Source organism: Cherax quadricarinatus, unplaced genomic scaffold, assembly GCF_038502225.1.
Source record: "Cherax quadricarinatus isolate ZL_2023a unplaced genomic scaffold, ASM3850222v1 Contig2909, whole genome shotgun sequence".
NCBI classification, from domain to species: domain Eukaryota; kingdom Metazoa; phylum Arthropoda; class Malacostraca; order Decapoda; family Parastacidae; genus Cherax; species Cherax quadricarinatus.
This window is the reverse complement of record NW_027197935.1, coordinates 33579-40043: the sequence shown is the minus strand read 5'-3', so window position 1 is coordinate 40043 and position 6465 is coordinate 33579.

Genomic DNA, 6465 nt, shown 5'->3' with positions numbered 1-6465 from the left:
AATTTTTTTTTTATTCTAAAATATGTCAAAAAATATGTTCTTATTTTTCTATAATTTTTTTTTTCAAAATATTCGGGGCGCTGCGCAAGTATATACGTTTGGACTGTTTAAGGGTTAAAGACTAATTTCAGACAAAGCTACTGTCCTTTATAGATCCCATGCCAACTGCTCTATTACTGTCACCTCTTCTCCCTGTTGATAGTGTCATGAAAATCTATTTTTTTCCTCTTATCTTTTATGAACTTACATGTATTTTTTTATGCACAGTAGTATAAAAGTGATTTTTTTTCTCTCAACACGTCAACATTCTCCTACCGAGGCCGGGCTACTCAAAAGAAAGAAACACTTTCACTGTCATTCAACACTTTCATCATCATTCACATATAATCACTGTCTTTGCAGAGGTGCTCAGATACAACAGTTTAGATGTCATGTATTTCAGCCATCACCAGCAAGATTAGTCATATGGATGACTAAGACGTGCAGAAAAGAGTCACCCACTAGAGGCTATAAATGGACAAAGTCATTTGTGTGGTACCAGTGGATAATGTTAAGCAATACAGCAGTAGTAGAAGTGGTTGCATGTAGGCAGTTCCTACTAATGGAAAATAAGTTAGACCCATTGGGTGGGACATAGATTTAACGATAGAGTTGTAGAATTTTGTATTCTCTGTAGCCAAGATTCCACGATATTGGTTATTCATCATCCTGTCAGTATTGTATACCCTTGATCCAGTGATACTTGTCTGACAGCAATGCTATGAAATATTGGTGTGGATAATACAAGATTCTACAACTTGATTTCTAAATAGCTGTAGAATCTAGATGGGCTTGACCTACTTCCACTAGTGGGCCCCACCCACGTGTGACCATGTCTTTTACTGTTGCATTGCTTCACTTCTTCCACTGGCTATATTATAAAAGCCTCCATTCTAATGTCTTTGTATTAGATTCACAAAACTTCTGGTTGGTGAAACATCTGTCAAGGATGTCCAGGTGTTGCACATATGTCTTATTCATCACATTCTTTGTGAAACTTTGAAATTATTAAAGAAACTGTAAATGTTCACAGTGTAACACTAATTCTCTTTAAAGTTTAATAAATATTTAATCCATTTGTCATCATAAATTCCTCATGTTTGCACAGCTGGGTATATCTTGTGCTGAGAATGAAGAGCACCTAGCAGTCCTCTACTGTACAGTGTGTGCATCTCACCTGTGCCTCGAGTGTTCTGAGTGTACCCATGCCACCAAAACTGTGCATCTCACCTGTGCCTCGAGTGTTCTGAGTGTACCCATGCCACCAAAACTGTGCATCTCACCTATACCTTGAGTGTTCTGAGTGTACCCATGCCACCAAAACTGTGCATCTCACCTGTACCTTGAGTGTTCTGAGTGTACCCATGCCACCAAAACTGTGCATCTCACCTATACCTTGAGTGTTCTGAGTGTACCCATGCCACCAAAACTGTGCATCTCACCTGTACCTTGAGTGTTCTGAGTGTACCCATGCCACCAAAACTGTGCATCTCACCTATACCTTGAGTGTTCTGAGTGTACCCATGCCACCAAAACTGTGCATCTCACCTGTGCCTTGAGTGTTCTGAGTGTACCCATGCCACCAAAACTGTGCATCTCACCTATACCTTGAGTGTTCTGAGTGTACCCATGCCACCAAAACTGTGCATCTCACCTGTGCCTTGAGTGTTCTGAGTGTACCCATGCCACCAAAACTGTGCATCTCACCTGTACCTTGAGTGTTCTGAGTGTGCCCATGCCACCAAAACTGTGCATCTCACCTATACCTTGAGTGTTCTGAGTGTACCCATGCCACCAAAACTGTGCATCTCACCTGTACCTTGAGTGTTCTGAGTGTACCCATGCCACCAAAACTGTGCATCTCACCTGTGCCTCGAGTGTTCTGAGTGTGCCCATGCCACCAAAACTGTGCATCTCACCTATACCTTGAGTGTTCTGAGTGTACCCATGCCACCAAAACTGTGCATCTCACCTATACCTTGAGTGTTCTGAGTGTACCCATGCCACCAAAACTGTGCATCTCACCTATACCTCGAGTGTTCTGAGTGTACCCATGCCACCAAAACTGTGCATCTCACCTGTACCTTGAGTGTTCTGAGTGTACCCATGCCACCAAAACTGTGCATCTCACCTGTACCTTGAGTGTTCTGAGTGTACCCATGCCACCAAAACTGTGCATCTCACCTGTACCTTGAGTGTTCTGAGTGTACCCATGCCACCAAAACTGTGCATCTCACCTGTACCTTGAGTGTTCTGAGTGTACCCATGCCACCAAAACTGTGCATCTCACCTGTACCTTGAGTGTTCTGAGTGTACCCATGCCACCAAAACTGTGCATCTCACCTGTACCTTGAGTGTTCTGAGTGTACCCATGCCACCAAAACTGTGCATCTCACCTGTGCCTTGAGTGTTCTGAGTGTACCCATGCCACCAAAACTGTGCATCTCACCTGTACCTTGAGTGTTCTGAGTGTACCCATGCCACCAAAACTGTGCATCTCACCTGTACCTTGAGTGTTCTGAGTGTACCCATGCCACCAAAACTGTGCATCTCACCTGTACCTTGAGTGTTCTGAGTGTACCCATGCCACCAAAACTGTGCATCTCACCTGTACCTTGAGTGTTCTGAGTGTACCCATGCCACCAAAACTGTGCATCTCACCTGTACCTTGAGTGTTCTGAGTGTACCCATGCCACCAAAACGCTTCACAAGCATAAACACATCCCATTATCTGGTTAATAAGTTCCCAACAATTTAAGTTTTGTATTTAAAATTACACAATAGTATTTATAATACGCTGTAACAAATTTATATGTATGTATGCACTGGCAGAACACACGTTATTGACAAGATTTAGATTTTGCCACCGAAGTGGCTAGTTTATTGTGCACCCCATATCCATCCTGTGGACGGTAGCGCAAGAGCATATGGATACACAAAAGGCCCAGGAACTAGGCCCCAAAGGGTTAACAGGAATACATATGAATTTATATCTACATATCTATAGTTCACTTATCTGTTACAAGCAAATTTAGGAAATTTGCTTAGTATATCTGGTATCTTATTTTCATTAATAAGATATCTTGACATGTCACATAGGTTATTATACTGTCTGTCTCTGTATTCCTCAATAAGTGGACAATTAAGCACATAGTGTTCAAGAGAGTGACCATATGCCTGATCACATAATTTACATTTAGTTTGATCATCATCTGTGTGTCTCCCAAACTGCCAGAAGTACTTGTAACCAAGCCTAAGCCTGGCCACTACAACATCAGTCAGTCTGTTCACATTGCAAGTTGCTCCATAAACATACTTATCTACGTTCATGTTATCATAGTGGGTTATAGATCTACTCAGGCTTCTAACTGTTATTGACAAGGATGACAACAACTGGAGTGAAAGTCATCCTGAAAGGCACTTGGCCAGTTCTTTAAATATTAAATTTATGCAGAGTCACTTGTTTGCACAGAACTGCTAAATGCCTCAAATGATGTAGTGGAAGTTTTAGCAGTAAAGGTCGAGAACCAAAACCTAGTCATTGTGATAGTCTACAAGCCTCCGGATGCAACATCCCAGCAATTCCAGGAACAGCTGTTAAAAATTGACCACTGTCTGGAAAACCTTCCAGCTCCTGCACCCAACATCTTGCTCCTGGGGGATTTCAACTTAAGGCACCTAAAATGGAGGAATATAGCAAATAATATTGTTGCAGTAATAACACCAGGAGGCAGCTCTGATGAAAACTCACACTCACGCGAGCTTTTAAATCTCTGCACAAAATTCAATTTAAACCAGCAAATAATAGAGCCTACTAGACTGGAGAATACACTAGACCTCATCTTCACTAACAATGATGATCTGATAAGAAATATCACCATATCAAAAACAATATACTCAGATCACAACATAATTGAGGTTCAGTCATGTATGCGCGGAGCCCCAGACCGACATAATGAGATTAGTCACGAGGGAGCATTCACCAAATTCAACTTCAATAACAAAAACATAAAGTGGGACCAAGTAAACCAAGTCCTAACCGATATAAGCTGGGAAGATATACTAAGCAACACAGACCCCAACTTATGCCTAGAACAGATTAACTCGGTGGCACTCGATGTATGCACAAGGCTTATTCCTCTAAGAAAAAGGAGGAGTAGATGTAAAACAGAAAGAGACAGGCGCTCCCTTTACAGGCGACGGAAAAGAATAACAGAGCGGCTAAAAGAGGTCAATATATCTGAAATGCGTAGGGAGACACTGGTCAGAGAAATAGCAAGCATCGAACTTAAGCTAAAAGAATCCTTTAGGAGTCAGGAATCGCGGGAAGAACTAAAAGCCATAAATGAAATCGAAAGAAACCCAAAGTATTTCTTCTCCTATGCCAAATCAAAATCGAGAACAACGTCCAGTATTGGGCCCCTACTTAAACAAGATGGGTCCTACACAGATGACAGCAAGGAAATGAGTGAGCTACTCAAGTCCCAATATGACTCAGTTTTTAGCAAGCCGCTAACCAGACTGAGAGTCGAAGATCAAAATGAATTTTTTATGAGAGAGCCACAAAATTTGATTAACACAAGCCTATCCGATGTTATCCTGACGCCAAATGACTTCGAACAGGCGATAAATGACATGCCCATGCACTCTGCCCCAGGGCCAGACTCATGGAACTCTGTGTTCATCAAGAACTGCAAGAAGCCCCTATCACGAGCCTTTTCCATCCTATGGAGAGGGAGCATGGACACGGGGGTCGTCCCACAGTTACTAAAAACAACAGACATAGCCCCACTCCACAAAGGGGGCAGTAAAGCAACAGCAAAGAACTACAGACCAATAGCACTAACATCCCATATCATAAAAATCTTTGAAAGGGTCCTAAGAAGCAAGATCACCACGCATCTAGAAACCCATCAGTTACACAACCCAGGGCAACATGGGTTTAGAACAGGTCGCTCCTGTCTGTCTCAACTATTGGACCACTACGACAAGGTCCTAAATGCACTAGAAGACAAAAAGAATGCAGATGTAATATATACAGACTTTGCAAAAGCCTTCGACAAGTGTGACCATGGCGTAATAGCGCACAAAATGCGTGCTAAAGGAATAACAGGAAAAGTCGGTCGATGGATCTATAATTTCCTCACTAACAGAACACAGAGAGTAGTCGTCAACAGAGTAAAGTCCGAGGCAGCTACGGTGAAAAGCTCTGTTCCACAAGGCACAGTACTCGCTCCCATCTTGTTCCTCATCCTTATATCCGACATAGACAAGGATGTCAGCCACAGCACCGTGTCTTCCTTTGCAGATGACACCCGAATCTGCATGACAGTGTCTTCCATTGCAGACACTGCAAAGCTCCAGGCAGACATCAACCAAATCTTTCAGTGGGCTGCAGAAAACAATATGAAGTTCAACGATGAGAAATTTCAATTACTCAGATATGGTAAACATGAGGAAATTAAATCTTCATCAGAGTACAAAACAAATTCTGGCCACAAAATAGAGCGAAACACCAACGTCAAAGACCTGGGAGTGATCATGTCGGAGGATCTCACCTTCAAGGACCATAACATTGTATCAATCGCATCTGCTAGAAAAATGACAGGATGGATAATGAGAACCTTCAAAACTAGGGAGGCCAAGCCCATGATGACACTCTTCAGGTCACTTGTTCTATCTAGGCTGGAATATTGCTGCACACTAACAGCACCTTTCAAGGCAGGTGAAATTGCCGACCTAGAAAATGTACAGAGAACTTTCACGGCGCGCATAACGGAGATAAAACACCTCAATTATTGGGAGCGCTTGAGGTTCCTAAACCTGTATTCCCTGGAACGCAGGAGGGAGAGATACATGATTATATACACCTGGAAAATCCTAGAGGGACTAGTACCGAACTTGCACACGAAAATCACTCACTACGAAAGCAAAAGACTTGGCAGACGATGCACCATCCCCCCAATGAAAAGCAGGGGTGTCACTAGCACGTTAAGAGACCATACAATAAGTGTCAGGGGCCCGAGACTGTTCAACTGCCTCCCAGCACACATAAGGGGGATTACCAACAGACCCCTGGCAGTCTTCAAGCTGGCACTGGACAAGCACCTAAAGTCAGTTCCGGATCAGCCGGGCTGTGGCTCGTACGTTGGTTTGCGTGCAGCCAGCAGCAACAGCCTGGTTGATCAGGCTCTGATCCACCAGGAGGCCTGGTCTCAGACCGGGCCGCGGGGGCGTTGACCCCCGGAACTCTCTCCAGGTAAATATTTTGGTCACTACCTTGGCAGGAGGAGAATGAGGTAATCAGTCCCTCAACCTTGAGTCGATGTGGTCAGTCCATCAATCTTGAATAGAATACAGCAGCATATGTGCAGAGAAGTAGCTTATATACCATAGGCAGGAGAGGTGCAGCAGTCGTAGGTGGTG